Consider the following 22,393-nt stretch of genomic DNA (forward strand, 5'->3'; position numbering starts at 1 on the left):
CTTGGAAATGACACATTCTGAATCCAGGAAACCCCTGACATGACAATTTTAAAATTGATTAGAAACTCTCAACTTTAGAGATCTTATCATATGCTGTCAAGGGTCTTTACAAATAGCATAGAAAAACATATTGAGACCAATGAATATCATATCTATCAGAGATGTATCATTTTACTAATACAAAATTTGAGAAAAAAATGCAACTGAAGGTTTTGGTAGGAAACTTAGAGCAACAGAGCCAATAAGCCAAGATGACGAAAAAGTATTATTTCTTCTGGCTAAATGGACTGTCACACAACAGCTGCTTTGCAATTTTTACCATTTAACTATTTTGATACAATGTTAGACTAGTGATGGAAGAATACATTGTATGATACAGGTCATAGTTGGAGTCCCTCCAACAGCGTGCATGCAAGTGACAGGCCATAAACATGTCTTCTTTAGCTGGTAATAAGAATGGTAATAAATATACAGTGGAGCCTCGTTAATCCGGACACATTCGTTCCCAGCGAATATGTCCGGATTAATGAGTTTTCCGGATAATTGAATCATGCACATTTTTTATTTTACGATATCATCACACCGTATATATGTACATGTATATGCTAGCTTTAAATGTAATGTACTGTATATTCAATAATGGTTGAAATAAATTAATGAATACATCTATTAATTTGTGTTTATTTCACATTATTATAACATGTGCTTGTACGTACATATACAGTAAATAGAAGTTTAGACAACTAACACATCGAACACATCACACTATGTTCATGTACATGTATGTACTGTACATACATTTATTATGTCAATTTCCTGAAGAAGTCTGCAACCTTTGTTTGCCTGGATTCTTTGAAGCCCTATACTGTCCACAGCTTAAAAATGTCAACTGTATTTGCACAGCAAACAATAAACTGTGATTGTTACATACAATTGGTAAACAACAAAGAGGCTTAATGACACTTTTAATTTATTTACCATATGTTATGTCAAAAAGCGTGGACGATTTGATCTCAGTGTGTTTATTTAATTATTAACACTCCCATCGGCGACTAGCTAAAACAGACATTGTTTATACAATCGCTGGTTACAATATGGTCACGCTACTTAGTTATTGATAGTGGCCATAGATTCTCAAGGGCTTCACTACTGTGTTTTATGTATTATTCTTCTGATTGTATTTTCACATATGATTTTTCGAATTTTCTTATTTTTGGACAGATTATTTCCGGATTATCGAGACAAGTTTTAATGTAATTTTACACTTTGGTCCCCGATTTTGATTTCTGGATCTGGAACACGGATTTCTTGATTAACAGAGCAAATTAACGTTTAGGAATTCCGTTCCCATTGAATTATGTCTGGATAGCGAGGTTTCCGGATAACGGAGTCCGGATTAACGAGGCTCCACTGTACATACATTTATGCATCTTGAATTTCCTCAAAATGTGCTTTCTTAGTTCTGCAAATCTGAATGACATGACCCATGTCAAGGAAAACCTGATACACACCGAAACTGTACTGTAATTTTGATTACATTTCCAACTGAAATCACACTGTCCTTACTGACTGAACTGACCCCAAAAATCCAGTTCAACATCAGCAGAAAAGCAGAACTGAGTTAGATCAACAGAAAAACAAAATCCATCCATTCCAAACCAGCTACAAAAACTTTTTCAATGCATATTCATTCAAATATGACTAAAATTTTCAAGTTTAAGTAGGCTAAAAAGAGAATAAAAAAAAAAACTAATGTCGAGCGTGCAACAAAGTTAATTGGTTGCTGGGCAGTGCTATTTGTGCATTAATATTGTTATTGTGAATTGATGAACCTGGGGTTGGATATTTAATATTTTGAAATACAGCATAAATTCAATTAAATTGTTTCTTGTAGTGTATTCCTTTATATTATTATGTCTTAGGTAGGAAAATGAAATAAAGTATATAATAGGAAGGTTACTAAATTTGTATCGGAAAATATGAATGTTTTTCTATACTAATACTGCACTCCCACAGATTGTGCAGTATTACTCAGAAAAAACATGTTCATATTTTCCTAGACAAATGCTGTAACCTTTAATTATAAGTTCTCCTGAGACAAAAGTCCTAAAACATCAAAGGCAGCAGGGCTTAAATAACAATTGTCAGACTTTCTGGGACTTTGCTTTGCACATAAAATTTAGTGTAATTAGTCAGAATGTTAAATAAATTCAACAAGAACTATCTGGGGAAAAAAGGATTCCAGTCTAAAAGAATTCCCCAAAGAGAGTAATAAAGTATATAATATCATCAACTCACCACACGTCTGGAGCCAATGTGTCATTCTGGTAGACCCAAGGTTTGGTTGCATATATGGCCTCTCCATTTACTTGCAGCCATTGTCCCATCTGTCTCAATCTCTCCTCAAAAATTGGCAATATTCTACCATCATGAGTTGGTCCAATATTGATCAGTAAGTTTCCACCACAGCTGCAAGCAAGAATAACAGCTGTATATGACTGCTTCAAATTGGGTTGTTTCAAAACTCAAACAAATGCAAGGAATGGAGAAATTGTTGTTTCAAAATTCAAACAAAGGCATGTCATGGAGAAATGGTTGTTTCAAAACTCAAACAAATGCATGGAATGGAGAAATTGTTATTTCAAAACTCAAACAAAGGCATGGAATGGAGAAAGGGTTGTTTCAAACCTCAGACAAAGACATGGAATGGAGAAAGGGTTGTTTCAAAACTCAAACAATGACATAGAATGGAGAAAGGGTTGTTTCAAAACTCAGACAATGACATGGAATGGAGAAAGGGTTGTTTCAAAACTCAAAGACATGGAATAGAGAAAGGGTTCATTTCCAAACTCAAACAAAGACATGGAATGGAGAAAGGGTTGTTTCAAAACTCAAAGACATGGAATGAAGAAATTGTTGTTGACTATGTTTCATACTCTGAATCATTAAACTTTCATAAGTAAATTTTTGTGAATTAACAAGAAAATTATTTTCATGTAGACATGATGTAATATAGGAATTATTTATTTCATCTTTCACTTATGAAAATTCTTACTAGTATGCTGCATTAGATAATTTTAAGATGCATAGATTATATGTGGTGTTTTTCTGAAGTAAAAATACACCTATCTGGCAAGGCACAGTTCGTTTACTCAAGGTCATTAAAGTAATAAAAACAAAGGTCCATGCTTATGGAATTCTGCAGTCCTTACTTTTTACAGCTGCAGTAACTTAATTTTCTTAATTTTAGCTACAAATGTATTATACTGAAAATGACTATTTATAGCTAAAAAGATACACATTATATAAAAAAATAACCCACAGCAGTGTTTTGCTTATAGCTACAAATGTATTCATTTTATTGAAAATAATCCACAAGTGTTTTACTTATAGCTACAAATGTATTCATTATATTTAAAATAACCTAGAGCAGTAACTTATTTTATATATACAAATGTATTATATTGAAAATAACCAACAGCAGTTTATATATATATATATATATATATAACAACCTACAACAGTATCTTATAGAAAATGTTTTAGTATTTTAGTAAATTACGTTTCTCTGCAAATACATAGTCAATGACATTAACTACCTCTGAATCCAGCCCTCAAGGACAGACTATTTATATTATAGATGTAGGGAATTAGGCCTTACAGATTACCTCCTCTTGCCTCACTAGGTTGCCACATCTGTCCTGGATGTTTACCAGTTTAAGCTTGTGCAAAGCCTACAACAGGATGCTTGCATCTGCATGGAAGGGTGGGCATGACTGATAGTAATGCAATGAAGTATTTAGTGATGTAATAATTACTAAAATTATTTCCTCTCTCGACTGAATACTTTACCAGATCACATTAACATTAGTAGAACTAATAAGAGGAAATGCATGCACATCCAACCTCTACCCATGTCACCCTGTAAAGGCATGATGACTGTTCTAATGAAAGGATGAATTTTTTCCAACAAAGGCAGCATATCCAAAGATTATGTGTTTAACTCATGTGAATGAGATCCCTGTTGGGTCTTGCACCTGGCTGTAACCTTGCCTATAAAAGTTTCAGAGACAAATCCAGTACTAGTTTTTAGATCATAGCTGGTGTTAGGGTTGTTGTCATGAACAGGGATGATAACTGTCCTGGAAGCTACCTCTGGCATGATGAGATTCAGCTTTTTCCTTTGTGTGGCTATGTTCCATAAATAGAAGCTGTAGAAAGTACCCTGCTCATCCAGCCAACTAACTCCAATATGTCTCAAACAGAGACATTCAATCCAATATGTCTCAAACAGAGACATTCAATTCAAAGGCCAAACTCAACGAAATCACTTGTATTTTGTTAGCTGTGATCAATGAGAGTTCAGAGAATGCTGATTTCATAACCCACTACAGCTATGAGACCAGCACGTGTGGGGATTTGTCTTGCTTTCCTGTACACATTGGTAGGAAGAGTCTCTGACATGCACTAATGATTTTCTCCATGTGCCTCAGCGATCATCTGAGAAACTGGATTGAGTCATGTGGCTCTGCCTGTCAACAAGGTGACGGAGGAAAGTGATCAAATAATTATTTTTGTATTACCTGAAGATGGCAACTTGTTCTCCAGGATGAAACCATGTTGGGCCATTAGTACGACTGAGCCATTGGAACAAAATTGCATGTATTTTGGAACCACAGTGTATGTAGCTCACCCACCCTGCATACTAAAATTAGTTTTTTTTCTGGAAGCAAGTCTTGTAAGATTAGCTTCAGAGGTCAAAAACTGGGCTCAAATAAATTGTACTAGTGCCATCTTTTTATGTAAACATTTCAAAATATTGCAAACAATACTGCGATACAACATGATATATCATGCTACAGAGGAAGGTTTATCACTGTAGCCCTAGTGTTTATGGCATATGCCTCTGGTCCAGGAATGGAGAGATAAAGGTGTGTGTGTGTGTGTGATTTTTCAGTCATATCGCTATGATGTCTGCAGTGTGGCAGTTTATTGTGATGTCCAGCACTGGGGCATCATGCCGCAGACACATAGCATGATGTCCCACGCAGTCACATTATCCTGACATCAGGCTGACCAGTCCTAACACTAACCTCTTAATGCTGAGCACCAAGCGAGGCAGCTGTTAGTACCATTTTTGTAAGTCTCTGGTATGACTCGGTCCTGGTTTGAACCCACAACCTCCCACTTGTGAGGCAGAGATAAAGGTGGACAGCTTGTTGTTTCACCTTGCTTCAAACAGGTCTAATGATGGTCAGCACCATACAGGGCAAACTTGAAGAAAGATGGATGGATGGACCACTCCAAATGAAGTATTTGGTTTCTCCTCAATAATGAATCAGCCAGTACATTGAGCCTACCTGGAATGTGTCAAACGTGTATGCATATACAGGGGTCAAGGTATACTTGAATAGTAGTGAAAAGTGACACCTTTTGGACAGGGTGGTATGTGAATGATACCAGTGGAATGAGAACATTGCTACCAAGTGACTAATTGAAAAGGAGGCCCTTGAATTACTGGGGTCACAAATCTTATCCAAAAGAAGCCCAGTAATTCTAGCAATCTTAAATTAAGGCAAAATTTGGAAAAACATACTCATTTTCTTCATTAAAGTCTACAGAGGCCTTTAGTCTTACTAAACTACTGCTAAATTTCTTGAACAGTCTAAAAAGTATGAAAAATTACACTGAATTTCTGAGGAACCATTAACAGTATGAAGCAAAAGCTTAAATTGTCAAAGTACCTGAACAGACGACCACTTGGTGGGGCAAAGGGAGGTAATCTTAAAGAGTTACTTCCCTTGATAAACATGCGTGCACAATCGGACACACAGGAAGACAGTTTTTTTCTATCTTGCAGGAAGGGCATAATTCAGAGACAGGGGGTTGGGATGGGGAGTTATTTCCTCATGTCGGTGTGATCGGGTAATGTATTCTGTCAAGAAAAAAGTTTTGGTCTTATGTCATATGACCAGAGAAGTTTATGCAAAAATCAATTTCATACATTATAGTGCTTTTGACAATTTAACTAACCTGACAGTTTCAGCCAGGGTTGATAGTATTTCCTCAATAGTAATATAACCATCAAGCTGAGCATTGCGTCTGTATCCCCAGGAATCTCTGTCTATCGTCATACAGTTCTCCCACTTCCTGTTCTGGAGAACTCCTGGGATAACAAGATTACTATGAATGAACGATGAAATGTCTAAAGTAATTATGAAAACTCTAGAGACAGTTAAAACATAAGACTTCAATAAAAGTACCATGTTATAAAGGGATTTCAAACAACCTTTTCAAGCATACTGTGTATGGAGAATGATAGAAGTATTTTTGTCCACTTAAATAAACACATTATTTTCACTATTTTTCAAAGGGTAGCAAATTTTCATGGATTTCACAGTTGCTCCAAACCATGAAATTAAAGATCCATTGCAATTAAAGACCCCAATGAAAAACAAGCCGCTCTTTTCTTACTGGTACACTCCTAGTGAGCAAAAAAGCTCTGACAGCCATTTGATAATTCATCACATTAATGTAATAAAATATCTTTTTCCTACATGTGTTTTTTTTTTTAATTTGAAACAATTTTCAAAAGAATTGTAAAGCAGTTTGGATTATTTCAATGGACATGTATGTATACAGTGTTCAGCAGATGCTTTCCATACTCAATGCCTTCAATCAATGAGTTATGACATCTGTAATGATAGCAATCAGGGACAGCACACACTATGCAAGGTCTAATATTAATGAAACAACATCTGAAAATTAGATTTATTCCATATGCCTGAAATTTAACTAGTCCAGGACCAGTAAGGTCCTAAACTGCCTGGGTCTGCATAAGCCAAGGACTGGTCCAAAAGGTAAGTCTGACATGCAACTATTTTGTACAGAGCATTAACGTAAACAAAAGCTGGAAAAATAGCAAAATTAATGTAAACTCAAGATTCAGATAATTACTTTGTTGCTTATTCAATCATATAAATATTTTATTAATGCTACCATTTTAAAATTTTAAAATCATGTGATCATGCCTTCTTCTGGTGAATTTTCTTTGAATCTCACTGCTGTAGTTAACTAAAATTTCAAGTCTAAAAGTTCTCACTATAAAAGATATCAAACCCCCCAAATAAAACAGAACACATTGGTCATCTTATTCTCATTCAGTGAAACAGATGGGAAAACATGCATAAAGTCATTTTATATACAGTTAGTAACCCCAAAAGTAACTATTCATGTGGTAGATATTCCAAGGTTCCTCTGACATTACCCACCCCATTTTATATATCTTGACGTTTCTGTTGCCAAAATATGTAAAATGGGGTTGGAAAGGTCAGGGAAAACTCAGACTACTTAACAGCTGCTGCTCAACCTCAGATGAACATAGCCACGGCCCTTGAAGTTTATGTGTTGTGTGCCATGCTTTCTTGGCCTTGGCCCTTGAAGTGTATGTGTTGTGTGTCATGCTTTCTTGGCCTTGGCCCTTGAAGTGTATGTGTTGTGTGCCATGCTTTCTTGGCCTTGGCCCTTGAAGTCTATGTGTTGTGTGCCATGCTTTCTTGGCCTTGGCCCTTGAAGTGTGTGTGTTGTGTGCCATGATTTTTTGGAAGAAAGCAGTCAATGGGTAGTGATCTCATCAGGACAGAAATCAACTAGTTCTGGGGCCTGTGACGGGTGAATAACTTGGTCATGCTCTCGTCTTTGTAAAGGTTTAGGGAATCTGGGTCTTGATGACTGAGATGGGTATGTTTACCATCAATAACCTTTTGGTGCATTTAATATGCTATTTACTTGAGTCATGTACTATCAATGGGTCCATTATAAAACTGCATGTATCTTTGAATAAGGCGCTTGAACAATCAGTTGACTTTGGGTATGCCATACATGCTGAGCAAAACAAACAACCTACTGTCATTGTATTGAACACATAACCAAACCTTTTTCCAGTGATCCTGGAAAGTCTTTATTTTTATCATAATTCTGGTTCTGTTCGGACTTGGGACATTTGAAGGTCTGCAGTGCACCATGTCTTGTAGCAGACGAATTCATTGTGGTTCATTCCTGCCATCTGCCAGTAGATCCATATTTAAACTCACAGCATCAAGAACTTATGGTAATCTGATACCATTGATACAGAATTTGGGAGAAAAAATAATCACAGACCAAATGTTTTGCAATTTTCTATTATTTACTTTATTGCTGCTTATTTTAGCTAATTAAAATAATAATATGACAGGACTAGAATAGGAATTATGTGACCCACTGTAATCTGTAAGCTAGATATACAATCACATTCTTGACATAAATGGCCTAAGCTAGAATTAGCTGACTAAACTGCCTACATTACTCTGCATTACTCTGACTAGTTATCACTGATCTAAACTAGAATTAGGCTGACTAAACAGCCTACATTACTCTGTATTACTCTGACTAGTTATCACTGGTCTAAACTAGAACTAGTCTGACTAAACTACATTACTCTGACTAGTTATTGCAGCTCTAAACCAGAATTAGGCTGAATAAACTGCATTACTCTGACTAGTTATCACTGGTCTAAACTAGAATTAGTCTGACTAAACTACATTACTCTGCATTACTCTGACTAGTTATTGCAGCTCTAAACCAGAATTAGGCTGAATAAACTGCATTACTCTGACTAGTTATCACTGGACTAAACCAGAATTAGGCTGACTAAACTACATTACTCTGCATTACTCTGACTAGTTATCACTGGTCTAAACTAGAATTAAGCTGACTAAGCTACATTGCCCTGAATTACTCTGACTAGTTATCGCTGGTGTAAACAAGAATTAAGCTGACTAAACTACATTACTCTGCATTACTCTGACTAGTTATCACTGGTCTAAAACAGAATTAGGCTGAATAAACTGCATTACTCTGACTAGTTATCACTGGTCTAAACTAGAATTAGGCTGATTAAGCTGCATTACTCTGACTAGTTATCATTGGATAAAAATCAGAATTAGGCTGACTAAACTGCATTACTCTGACTTGTTATCACTGGATAAAAACAAGAATTAAGCTGACTAAGCTACATTACTCTGCATCGCTCTGACTAGTTATCTCTGGTCTAAGCTAGAATTAGGCTGATTAAGCTGCATTACTCTGACTTGTTATAACTGGATAAAAACCAGAATTAGGCTGACTGAACTGCATTACTCTGACTAGTTATCACTGGATAAAAACCAGAATTAGGCTGACTAAACTGCATTACTCTGACTAGTTATCACTGGCCTAAACCAGAATTAGGCTGACTAAACTGCAATACTCTGACTAGTTATCACTGGATAAAAACCAGAATTAGGCTGACTAAACTGCATTACTCTGACTTGTTATCACTGGCCTAAACCAGAATTAGGCTGACTAAGCTGCATTACTCTGACTAGTTGTTCGTAATATCATCAGGAAGATGATGATGTTACCTGGATTATATCTGTCATCACAGTCCAAAACACCACCATGTTTGCATCGAATGTTTTGGCCCCAGCGGTCATTAACCACAATGGTATCCTTCACAGGGCTGACAAATAAAGACCATAGTTACATCAAAGTTATGAACAAAGAGACTTTTATAATCTATTTTGAGCACACAAACAGTTAATATAAAGTAATTAGGAATAAAGGTTGTGGATGAAAACAGCAATCTTGAAACCTGATTTTCAGGATTGTAAATGTGGTCACATATTTAACTACTACCTTCATTTGACTCTTTAACTATATTTTCTTAAAATTTAAGTCTGTGAGAGCAAAGTCAATGAATGGGAATCAAAGATCATATACTTGTAAATATGAAGTACTGCTTTGCATTTCAGCATCAATCATTCACAGCAATATAGTAACAATATTTAAGCATCTTTTGGGTCCTTACAGAATTCTCCAAGAATGTTAAGTCATTATGGAGACAGTTGCAATAAAATATATATAGTAAGAAGGCCAGGACCTGCATGTTGATCCCACAACAAAATCATTACTGTAAAATGTTGCCTTGATTCCATGGTCAAAAGGTTCAGTGAACCTGTCGTAGAATGAATTGTCTTAGCTTCAGAATGATCCATCCACATTATAAATAAAGTCCATCAAGGAGTTTAGGATATATAAATAAATGAACAAAACCAGAACCAAAACTGTAATGCAAATTTGCTATGACTGTAAATTTGACCCAGTTGTCAAAGTGTCTAGTGTGCATGTTGCAGAATGAATTGTCCAAGTGTGAAGAAAATCAAGTGATTTAGGAAATTAAAGTACATGAAAACAGTCACAATGTCTTTGACTGTAACAAAGACCCAAATATATGAAAAATGAAAAGATTTAATCAGAACCATAACAAACTGTTGGCACATCCACCACTGTCTAGTTTCCACTAATATGGATTTGACAATAACTGTGGCTGCCTGATACATATACTTTCTGTTTACTAGAGTACAGTGAGATGTGTTGTGATAAGAGACGACCAATTAGCCCTTCTGTCATCCAAAAAGTGAATCTCAAGGTAGATAGTCTTGCATTAGAGGCCAAAACATTATATAAAAAGTTTAATCTGCCCATGAAAAATCTGGTCTTTTATAACAGGCAGTTTTCCAAAACAATCAAGCAGTTCACCATTGATACAAATTCTTAGATTATCTACTTTTGAGTGTCAATTTTTTATTGTGAATAACAGTTTGACAGAATACAGTATACTTTATTAAATTCATATTTACAAATGCAACTCAGCTTTAATTAACTTCTTGACTGCATTAATCGATCTCATTTCTGAATACCTGAGTTGAATGCTGAACAGAAAACTAATCTAGCCCACTTACTATTGCTTTGATCTGACAGTAAACATGAAGTATTAGTAATAATAAAAGAAGAATAATAATCAATGTAAATGCAAATGATCTATCAGTCCATACAATGAAAAGCTGTACCTGTCATTGTAAAGCCAAGCTATAAACTGTGTAGCATTCCAATAGAAGTCATCCACCATCCAGTCTCCATCCGAGAAGATAAACTCTGGCATGTATTGGTTGACCAGCTCATATAACTCAGGCATGGCCTTAAACTAGAAATCATAAAACTCAGTCATGGTATTAAACAAGAAATCATATAACTCAGGCATGGCCTTAAACTAGAAATCATAAAACTCAGTCATGGTCTTAAACTAGAAATCATATAATTCAGGCATGGTCTAAAACTAGAAATTATATAATTTAGGCATGGTCTTAAACTAGACATTATATAACTCAGTCATGGTCTTAAACTAGAAATTATATAATTCAGGCATGGTCTAAAACTAGAAATTATATAACTCAGGCATGGTCTAAAACTAGAAATTATATAACTCAGTCATGGTCTTAAACTAGAAATCATATAATTCAGGCATGGTCTAAAACTAGAAATTATATAACTCAGGCATGGTCTAAAACTAGAAATTATATACCTCAGGCATGGTCTTAAACTAGACATTATATAACTCAGTCATGGTCTTAAACTAGAAATCATATAATTCAGGCATGGTCTAAAACTAGAAATTATATAACTCAGGCATGGCCTAAAACTAGAAATTATATAACTCAGTCATGGTCTAAAACTAGAAATTATATAATTCAGGCATGGTCTAAAACTAGAAATTATATAACTCAGGCATGGCCTAAAACTAGAAATTATATAACTCAGTCATGGTCTAAAACTAGAAATTATATAACTGAGGCATGGTCTAAAACTAGATATTATATAACTCAGGCATGGTCCTAAACTAGAAATCATATAACTCAGTCCTAAAACTAAAAATCATATAATTCAGGCATGGTCTTAAACTATAATTCATATAACTCAAGCATGGTCTTCAACTAGAAATCATAAAATTCAAGCATGATCCTAAACTAGAAATCATATAACTAAGTCATGGTCTTAAACTATAAATCATGTAACTCAGGCATGGTCTTAAGCCAGAAATCATATAACTCAGGCATGGTCTAAAACTAGAAATCATATAACTCTTGGAATGATCTTCAACAAGAAATCATATAACCCAGGCATGGTCTAAAACTAGAAACCTTATAAGTCATGCATGGACTTAAACTAGAAATCATATTAACTCTGGCATGGTCTTAAACTAGAAATCATATAACTCAGGCATGGTCTAAAACTAGAAATCATATAATGCAGGCATGATCTTCAACCAGAAATCATTTAACTCAGGCATGGTATTAAACAAGAAATCAAGCAGTTCACCACTGATACACTAGAAACCATATAACTCAGGCATGGTCTTAAACTAGAAATCATATAACTCAGGCATGGTCCTAAACTAGAAATCATATAACTCAGGCATGGTCCTAAACTAGAAATCATACAACTCAGGCATGGTCTTAAACCAGAAATCATTTAACTCAGGCATAGCCTTAAACTAGAAATCATAAAACTCAGTCATGGTATTAAACTAGAAATCATATAACTCTTGGAATGGTCTTCAACAAGAAATCATATACCTCAGGCATGATCCTAAATTAGAAATCATATAACTCAGGCATGATCTTCAACTAGAAATCATAAAACTCTGGCATGGTCTTAAACCAGAAATCATATAACTCAGGCATGGTCCTAAACTAGAAATCATATAACTCAGGCATGGTCCTAAACTAGAAATCATATAACTCAGGCATGGTCTTAAACCAGAAATCATATACCTCAGGCATAGCCTTAAACTAGAAATCATAAAACTCAGTCATGGTATTAAACTAGAAATCATATAACTCTTGGAATGGTCTTCAACAAGAAATCATATACCACAGGCATGGTCCTAAACTAGAAATCATATAACTCAGGCATGGTCTTAAACCAGAAATCATATAACTCAGGCATGGTCTTCAACTAGAAATCATAAAACTCTGGCATGGTCTTAAACCAGAAATCATATAACTCAGGTATGGTCCTAAGCTAGAAATCATATAACTCAGGCAGGGTCCTAAACTAGAAATCATATAACTCAGGCATGGTCTTAAACCAGAAATCATATAACTCAGGCATAGCCTTAAACTAGAAATCATAAAACTCAGTCATGGTATTAAACTAGAAATCATGTAACTCTTGGAATGGTCTTCAACAAGAAATCATATACCACAGGCATGGTATTAAACTAGAAATCATATAACTCAGGCATGGTCTTAAACCAGAAATCATATAACTCAGGCATGATCTTCACCTAGAAATCATAAAACTCAGGCAAGGTCTTCAACTAGAAATCAGAAATGTTTAGCACTGCAATTAACACATTATTGTCCAAACACAATGTAAATCAGCTAATAGAAATATTCAAACATACAATGTAAATAAGCTAATAGCTAATGTCCAAATGTCCTAACCATGCAATGTAAATAAGCTAATAGCTGATGTCCAAACATACAACCTAAGTAAATAAACAAACAGCTGATGTTCAAACATACAATGTAAATAAGCCAATAGCTGATGTCCAAATATACAATGTAAATAAGCCAATAGCTGATGTCCAAATATACAACCTAAATAAGCTAATAGCTGATGTCCAAACATACAATGCAAATAAGCTAATAGCAGATGTCCAAATGTACAACATAAATAAGCTAATAGCTGATGTCCAAACATACAATGTAAATAAGCTAATAGCTGATGTCCAAACATACAATGTAAATAAGTTAATGGCTGCTGTCCAAATGTCCAAACATACAATGTAAATAAGCTAATAGCTGATGTCCAAACATACAATGTAAATAAGCTAACAGCTGATGTCCAAACATACAATGTAAATAAGCTAACAGCTGGTGTCCAAATGTCGAAAAATACAATGTGTGTGTGATCTGAATTTTTAATGTAGCTTTAACAATTTTTCAGTCATATCGCTACGATGTCTGCAGTGTGGTAGTTTATAGTGATGTCCAGCACTGAGGCATCATGCTGCAGACATGTAGCAAGATGTCCCACCCAGTCACATTATCCTGACACCAGGCTGACCAGTCCTAACACTAACCTCTTAATGCTGAGTGTTAAGCAAGGCAGCAGTTAGATACAATGTAAATAAGCTAATAGCTGATGTCCAAACATACAATGTAAATAAGCTAGCAGCTGATGTCCAAATGTCCAAACATACAATGTAAATAAGCTAATAGCTGATGTCCAAACATACAATGTAAATAAGCTAATAGCTGATGTCCAAACATACAATGCAAATAAGCTAACAGATGACATCCAAACATACAATGTAAATAAGCTAACAGATGATGTCCAAACATACAATGTAAATAAGCTGATAGCTGATATCCAAACATACAACATAAATAAGCTAATAGCTGATGTCCAAACATACAATGCAAATAAGCTAATAGCTGATGTCCAAACATACAATGTAAATAAGCTAATAGCTGATGTCCAAGCCATACAATGTAAAGAAGCTAACAGATGATGTCCAAAACAAGTTAATTGCTGATGTCCAAATGTCCAAACATACAATTTAAGTAAACTTTATGTTTTATGTTTAATTTACTAAAGAATACATTTATGAGTGTAAATTTGTTCCTTACTTCTGACCAATGACATCCTAATTTTCTATGACCCAAAGTATACAGTTTGGTAGCATAATACCTGTACTGGTTTTCTCCTTTTGCTTGAAATACTGCCACTTTGCAAAAAAATGTGCCTCTATTTTAAATATAAAATTTATTTTTATATAATTAAAATATTAAATTTTAAATATGACAACTTGTTCTCTCACTCAAACAACAAAAGAAGATAATATCCAAATGTCCATGTTGAGATCACATATTATATATGTGTAACTTCTGATATATGATTTTATTTAATTTTCATAATTTTTATTCATGGTCATAAATTGTATAGAATATTTTTTGTTATAAATTGTGGGCATAATTTGGCTCTGTTGAAAAGACAAATCATGCTGGATCTATAAATAGATGATTATGTACGTGCTGACAATTAGTAATAATAATCATAATAATAAGACTTACAATGGCGCTTAATGCATAGTTTCCCAGTGACTGAGGGGATATGGAAGTTTCAAGAAGAATTCTGAGGCTTCCACATTGGTTGTGTGAGGTCATGTGAATATAGTATGCCGTGACTTAGTACATCGTAAATCAATTGTGTATGTTGTCATATTGGGTTCAATGCAAAATACAACAGCAACTTACAGTGTATATAACGAGAAAGTCAAGCTTTCAGTTTCATTCGATTTTTGGAGTCATTCACACTTTTAATATTCCTGATGTAAGTCAGCAGATGTATTTTATGTTGATTTTTCAAGAGGAAAAATATTTGTTTGAACTGTTCAGTGGTGATAGAAAGTGATCATCATTTGGACAATAATATTATTCTGAAACAGTACTCTTATAAATTATGCGAAAGAATTCTGGACAATACCATCTTGACAACGTCATGGTTCTTGAAGGACCAGTACATTTCCGATATTGAAATTATATGGGACTTTTAGGACTTTTCATTTGTGTAGGACTTTCAAAGACTTTTATAAGGACAAATTAGGAGTCACTTCATTACACTGTAAGAGTTCCTCTCACATTTTTCATTTATCACTTTAATAATTCATTGTTTGTTGAGTTTTACAAAATTTATTGGTTTTGCTTGTTTTCTGTCACTTAAGTTTGTGACTGTAGAGTCATAACTATAATAACTATATATATATATATATATATATATATATATATATATATATATATATATATATATATATATATATATATATATATGCTACTACAACAGCTGATATTGAAATGCACATTTATTTATTCAATACTGGTGACTAGGCAGGAAATGACATGTCAGCTTGTTCATTGTTTTCTTTGTTGGATGTTTTATATAAACTAAAATGATTCTAGCAACTGATATATGTTCTATAGTTTAGGACATCTGTGAGCAGAAACCATGTCATGGCATAATCTAATGCACTGAAATCAGTTTAAATTTTAAAAGACATGAAAAAGATCTAAAATTGTGCTTCTAAAACTGCATAATTTCCATTTCCACGTAATAGTTGTAACTATATTTCTTTAATGTTGTATTTTAAGCTCTGTATTACCTTAACGAAGTCCTGTGTTGTGTAATTGTTGCTAGCATCCTGGAGGTAGAGTGGATGGAACCACTCAAACAGAGAGTGATAAATTCCAAACCTGATGTCTGTTGTCAGGCGCAGGGCACCAGCCAACTCACCTGCAGGAAATCGCATACGATAGAAAAAAATGATTTAATTGCATAGACATGCTTGAATATGATAATGTCAAAACCCCACAATATGGAATGAATCGGACAAGGCTTTATAATATCAATAATAATAATAACTAAAATTACTCAAAAGCTGTATTACGTCATGATCACAGAACAGCCTCAAAGACATGGAACCTGGTCTAACAGTAGCATACCATGAAAGAGACATATGGGTTAGTATTCTGAATATGAAGTGAATTGAGTCATTTTAAATATTAGAAGAAAAAAATGAAACCAAACAGTGTATGATTTCTTTACTCAATGGCTCCATCCAGTTTCATAACCCTGGGGATGGTTAACTGATCTTCAATGTCACTATCAACACATCAAAAGGCAATATCATGTTGTGTACCTGAGTTATATGCTTGTCCAAAAACCAGCAGTACTACCTCTATGTACACCTTGTACCTGTGATATGCCTATCCAAAACCAGCAGTACTACTTCTATGTACACCTTGTACCAGAGTGATATGCCTATCCAAAACCTGCAGTACTATCTCTATGTACACCTTGTACTTGTGATATGCCTATCCAAAAACCTGCAGTACTATCTCTATGTACACCTTGTACCTGAGTGATGTGATAACACAAAGCCAGCAGTACTACTTCTATGTACTCTTTAAGATCAGCATGAAACTGTGTTAAAACTACCACATATGCTTGCATTAAGTCTAGGTGCTTAGTCATGCCTTAAATGTGCTTTTGGAGTAAAGTCACATAATCAGCTTTGCTGACCACACTGAAATGCTCATGCATGCCAGTAAAGACTCACCAACATAAATATGAAACCAAAATTCTGTTTATGGAACAGATGCAGAAAGTCTGATAATAGCAAAATAAACATACTTAAAAGATTTATTAATGGAATAAGCAATTATGAAATGATTTTTCTTATATCTCAGGATGCCTACTGTGAATCAACTCAGGCAATCCATGTGAGAGCATAAAATCAGGATTCAAAGCTAAATGAAAGCGGCAAATATATTTATTTACCTTATTAGGACTTAACTTCCCACTGATGAAGTAAAATCAGTTGTAACAGCTATCATGAAAGAACTGAAACAATCTGCATGTATGTGTAACAAAATTACCAGGAGGAGCAAGACAAATTTGACATGCATGCATTATTAGGTCTAACTGCATCATACTGTGGAGCAACTGTGCACAATGGCAGCACAGCTAAGTACATGTATTAAAATTCCTCCAGAGGTCAGGCAGGCTGAGAATGCACACATGGCTGGAAAGGAGCAAGAGCTTTGACACTACATTGCATGTAATACTGCTGAAGAGGTTACTGCACAAATTTAATGAATTCAAGTTGTTCCTGAATTTGCTCTACACATGTGCATATTGTGATTTTGAAGATTATCAGGCAGTTATCCCAACTGAATATGCACCAGATATCAAAAACTTTTTTCAAAGATACATCTGGGAATCAAACCAATGTTGTAGCATGTAGGCATCTCCAGTGTTAATATGGAGGTTGCTCTCCTTGTGCATTTCATTATGCTGCTTAACACAATGAAAAACTGAATTCACCAGATGATAATGAATTCAAATTGCAACCCTGCTGACTCATAGTGGCGCCCATGTTATCTTAAACTGTAAAGACACCAAGGCCATCAATGGTGAAATTAAAAAAGCTTTTGCAATGATTCTTAAAAAAAAGATAAATTACCAATGAATTCTTGATAGATGTATGGAAGTTCAACAACATGTTTCCAAATTAAAGACTTTTCACAGATCAAATTATATTTAAAAAGCAGCAGGTATTCAACTGAAAGCAGTTATCAATGTAAACAACAAACATCAATTGATATTTCATATGGGTGATTTTGTTCGCATTGCATCCTGGAAGCAATCACAAAGATCAGTCTCAACAGTACCAACAATACCTGGGTGAAATTAATTTGTGGCAATACAGAATTTCCTAAACAGGTTACTAAGAACTTACTCCAAAGGTTTGAAGAACCCAACCATTGTATCTCTGTTAACATGTACACTTAGAATAATGATATTTATTCATTTTAACTATCTCCGAAATTACAAGGAAAAACATTCATATGGGCACATCCAGCATAATCTGTTGTTGCTAAACAATACGAATGGCTCAGAGGCATAGTACCATTATGTGTGGATAAAAAAAATCCTTCCAAATTGTTTGAACATTACAGCAAGCATAAAGGGGAAAAAGTTTCCATGCTGACATTGCCTGCACAAAAAATATCATGCCAGAACCTAAAATTTACCATGGCATCTGGCAAAGACCACACAATTTTAAAATATGAACATGAGCTCACACTCAGCTCTGAAACCTTAACATCACTATCATTGCCAAGAACAATTCTCAGTTGGCCTAAATATATTAATGAGGTTTCCCCAAACCAACAAATCTTACAAGCAGCACCAGGAAGGTCTGGATACCATTTCATGCCAGACATTGTCAGGATTGATGCAGGATCTCAGATTAATCTAACTTGTGATTCCAACAGTGGTAGTTATAAAGTTTTGGAAGGCATAGCCCCTGAGGGTTTTATACTGTTTGGCTGTTCTCCTTGAACATGAAACTGGGTGATTTGCCTCAAGTTACTCCAACAAAACCCATGTATCTTTCATGCCAGAATCCCTGGCCGACACACCTTCGTTTCATAATTGTGGACCAGGACAAACATGTAATTGACCTGCATATATTAGACAGCCATGTGTTAGACCTACATATGTTAGGCAGCCATGTGTTAGACCTACATATATTAGACAGCCATGTGTTAGACCTACATATATTAGACTGCCATGTGTTAGACCTACATATATTAGACAGCCATGTGTTAGACCTACATAGATTAGACAGCCATGTGTTAGACCTACATATATTAGACAGCCATGCATTAGACCTACATATATTAGACAGCCATGTGTTAGACCTACATATATTACAGTTATGTGTTAGACCTACATATATTAGACAGCCATGTGTTAGACCTACATATATTAGACAGCCATGTGTTAGACCTACATATATTAGACAGCCATGCATTAGACCTTCATATATTAGACAGCCATGTGTTAGACCTACATATATTAGACAGTTATGTGTTAGACCTACATATATTAGACAGCCATGTGTTAGACCTACATATATTAGACAGCCATGTGTTAGACCTACATATATTAGACAGCCATGCATTAGACCTACATATAATAGACAGCCATGTGTTAGACCTACATATATTAGACAGTTATGTGTTAGACCTACATATATTAGACAGCCATGTGTGAGACCTACATATATTAGACAGCCATGTGTTAGACCTACATATATTAGACAGCCATGCATTAGACCTACATATTAGACAGCCATGTGTTAGACCTACATATATTAGACAGCCATGCATTAGACCTACATATTAGACAGCCATGTATGAGACCTACATATATTAGACAGCCATGTGTTAGACCTACATATATTAGGCAGCCATGTGTTAGACCTACATATATTAGACAGCCATGCATTAGACCTACATATTAGACAGCCATGTGTGAAACCTATATATATTAGACAGCCATGCATTAGACCTACATATTAGACAGCCACGTGTTAGACCTACATATATTAGATAGCCATGCATTAGAACTACATATATTAGACAGCCATGCGTTAGACCTATATATATATTAGACAGCCATGTGTTAGACCTACATATATTAGACAGCCATGCGTTAGACCTACATATATTAGGTTTATTTTAGACCTGCATATGTTAGATGGGCATGTTAGATCTGTGCAAGGAGACCATGATAATAGAAATGTACAGTAGAGATTGACCTGATATTTAATACACTGACAGTCAGACACGGATGTGTGATACATGTGCATTTGTCAATGCAAGAAAACCTGTTTACATGACATATTATGTAAATGGCCTTAGTAATGTTTGGTGGTGAAATTATACACCTGTGCAACGTATCAATTCATGATACACAGCCAGCCCACAATACGATACATTATCGATACACATATTAACTTGATGGTCTTTCCATCTTTAGGTCTTTTCGTGGTAGGTGGTGCCCTTTTATGTGATTTACTGGTTGTATTTCCTGTGTGCAGATTACAGACACCTATTTATATGCCATTCACATCTATGACAAGACAACAAAAATACTTTCAAACAAACTAACTGTTGTCAGCGATTTATGTTCAGCATTTTAGGCCATATAAGGCTGCTCTATTTGACCAGATGAAGAACTCACTTTGGCCAGAGGTATTTTGATCAAAATATTTTTACTTCATAATTTCATGTTTTTTAATTCTTATTTATTCAGTTTATCATAACCCCAATAGGGAAACATAGTTTTGTAGCAAATGATCCCACAGGGTTAAATTGTTTAAAAAAACCAAAATGAAAATTGTATTCTACTTTTAAATTCAATTATTTTAATTTGGCCTAGTATTCTGCCTTGTCATCATAACTATCATCAGCCAGTATCTGCTGAATAAAATCCTCATCTGATGACGAACTACCCTGGGAATCAGCCATTTTGGGCTCTTGAGGTAGCTCATATTTTAAACAAGCATTTGTAAAACTTCCTTTATGCACATTCAAATTACAACATAATGCTTGTTCCAGGGCACAATGTGCCAATCAATTATAGTTTAACAACCATTTAAGTCATGTGACTAGTGATGCAAATGGTGAATTCCAGGTAAAATTTTGTCAAAGCTGTATTTTCAGCTCATCTGTCAACAGATTAAAGACATACCAAATGTTATAGCTGCAATTTTTTAGAAAATAAATCATTTTCCTATCAATTTCATGCAGGTATGGCCAAGTAAAGGCATCCATGTTTGCTAGTCCAGCTAGTAAGCTGCTACCCTATGCAGACACTGCATGGTGTCAGTGAAATGGCTCTAACACTACACACCAACATTAATGTCCAAATTTCAAGAATTGGGTGGCAAGGGTCAGATAAAAATGTGAGTACTTTATGCCGAACAAGCTGTTGCAATAAAATAATTACCATGGAAATGGCTGAGGGGGGCAATATTATGAACCACATCACTTGGTGTTAATTTGGAGATGGCGAGTGAGTGCTGTCTGGAGATGGCGAGTGAGTACTGTCATGTCCTTTCCATTTTAACTAGCAAACAAAAATGGGTGCATGTGCTGTCTCAGATGAATTCTCAGTCTGAGGGGCAACAAGGCAAACAACTAATACAATTTCTGATGACTGCTGAAGATTAAAATAACTTGCATACAGTAAGTATCATTTTGCATCAATTTTCCAACATTTGTATCGATATGTGTATCCTTAAAGCAAAAAGTATTGATGCATCGATATATCGATGAATCATTCACCACTAGTGATGTTCAGGTATTGTTCACAGGAACACCAAAGATGCTCGTTGCCGTATCTTCTCATGCTGCTCCATTTGCAATGCTAGTTGCTGATAGCATCAACAATGTTTTTGTGGATTGGCTGAAAAATTTATGTCTGCAGTTGACTCTAGAATGAAATGAAATTAACTATCATGATTAGTGGCTCAAGCAACATCAAAGGCATTTGAAACAAAAGCGATTATATTTCCTGTGCTGGTCAATAAAGTCATCAATGAAGTTGTTCAACGTCTCATTCCACGATTGTGGACTGGGCTTGGACACAATGGCGTCACACAAAAAGGTATCTGATGAAACCAAAATAATGTATAAGTAAAAACAATGGCAGCATTCAAAGAAATACCTGATACCATGTTTGACATGGATGTGCCTGTGGTGATAGATGAAATCAAGAGATTTTCAGTATTATTTGTTCTTGGTGAAAGATCCTAATCAAAGAGATCGAACAGACTTCTAAGCGCATGATAAATTTTGTTATTTCAACACATATGAGGCCTGTTTAGAAATCAAATAAACACTGGTACAAAATGAGACAGTCCATTACCCATAAGGTGCCCAGGTTGGATTTGTTAAAAATGATGTGCTGTTCAGCAGTGTATGTTATTCCATCTATGGAAAGGAAACTGAAGCATGTTTAAGCAATGTTGATATGATTAATGTTGACCTCACCAGATGCAGTAAATGATTATGTAAGATCCGCTGGCCCATCTATGTTTCACAACAATGGATCT

The 22,393-nt window shown here is 35.0% G+C and overlaps 1 pseudogene across 1 annotated transcript in view; it reads right to left on the bottom strand.

The window, feature by feature from the left end:
* Window positions 1-22,393, bottom strand: part of LOC149806037 (alpha-L-fucosidase-like) — a 34,175-nt pseudogene that overhangs the window by 5,796 nt on the left and 5,986 nt on the right. Inside the window, exons 3-7 of the transcript XR_016419842.1 lie at window positions 16,085-16,215; window positions 10,929-11,062; window positions 9,441-9,538; window positions 6,034-6,166; window positions 2,299-2,469 (exon numbers count right to left, since the gene is read on the bottom strand). The product of XR_016419842.1 is annotated as an alpha-L-fucosidase-like (transcript). The remainder of the gene's footprint in view (window positions 1-2,298; window positions 2,470-6,033; window positions 6,167-9,440; window positions 9,539-10,928; window positions 11,063-16,084; window positions 16,216-22,393) is intronic.

The sequence above is a fragment of the Sinohyriopsis cumingii genome, chromosome 2, assembly GCF_028554795.1.
Source record: "Sinohyriopsis cumingii isolate HCF-2022 chromosome 2, ASM2855479v2, whole genome shotgun sequence".
In the NCBI taxonomy this organism is placed as follows: Eukaryota; Metazoa; Mollusca; class Bivalvia; order Unionida; family Unionidae; genus Sinohyriopsis; species Sinohyriopsis cumingii.